Here is a 589-nt window from a genome sequence, read left to right as displayed (position 1 = left end):
GCACAAACACCAACAACTCACATGACCAGCAGCAATACTGACTTCCCAAACTCTACTCCCACTACTGTACCACTACCTACCACTCCTACTGAACCTACTAGTCCTACTGAACCTACGAGTCCTACTGAACCTACTAGTCCTACTGAACCTACTAGTCCTACTGAACCTACGAGTTCTACTGAACCACGACTTACCACTCCTACTGAACCTACGAGTCCTACTGAACCTACTAGTCCTACTGAACCTACTAGTCCTACTGAACCTACGAGTTCTACTGAACCACGACTTACCACTCCTACTGAACCTACGAGTCCCACTGAACCTACTAGTCCTACTGAACCTACTAGTCCTACTGGACCTACGAGTTCTACTGAACCACGACTTACCACTCCTACTGAACCTACGAGTCCTACTGAACCTACTCGTCCTACTGAACCACGACTTACCACCTCTACTGAACCACGACTTACCACTCCTACTGAACCTACTACTCCTACTGAACCACGACTTACCACTCCTACTGAACCTACTAGTCCTACTGAACCTACCACTCCTACTGAACCTACTAGTCCTACTGAACCTACAACTC

The sequence above is a fragment of the Scomber japonicus genome, chromosome 24, assembly GCF_027409825.1.
Source record: "Scomber japonicus isolate fScoJap1 chromosome 24, fScoJap1.pri, whole genome shotgun sequence".
Taxonomy (NCBI): domain Eukaryota; kingdom Metazoa; phylum Chordata; class Actinopteri; order Scombriformes; family Scombridae; genus Scomber; species Scomber japonicus.
Note: the sequence above shows the minus strand (reverse complement) of the source record.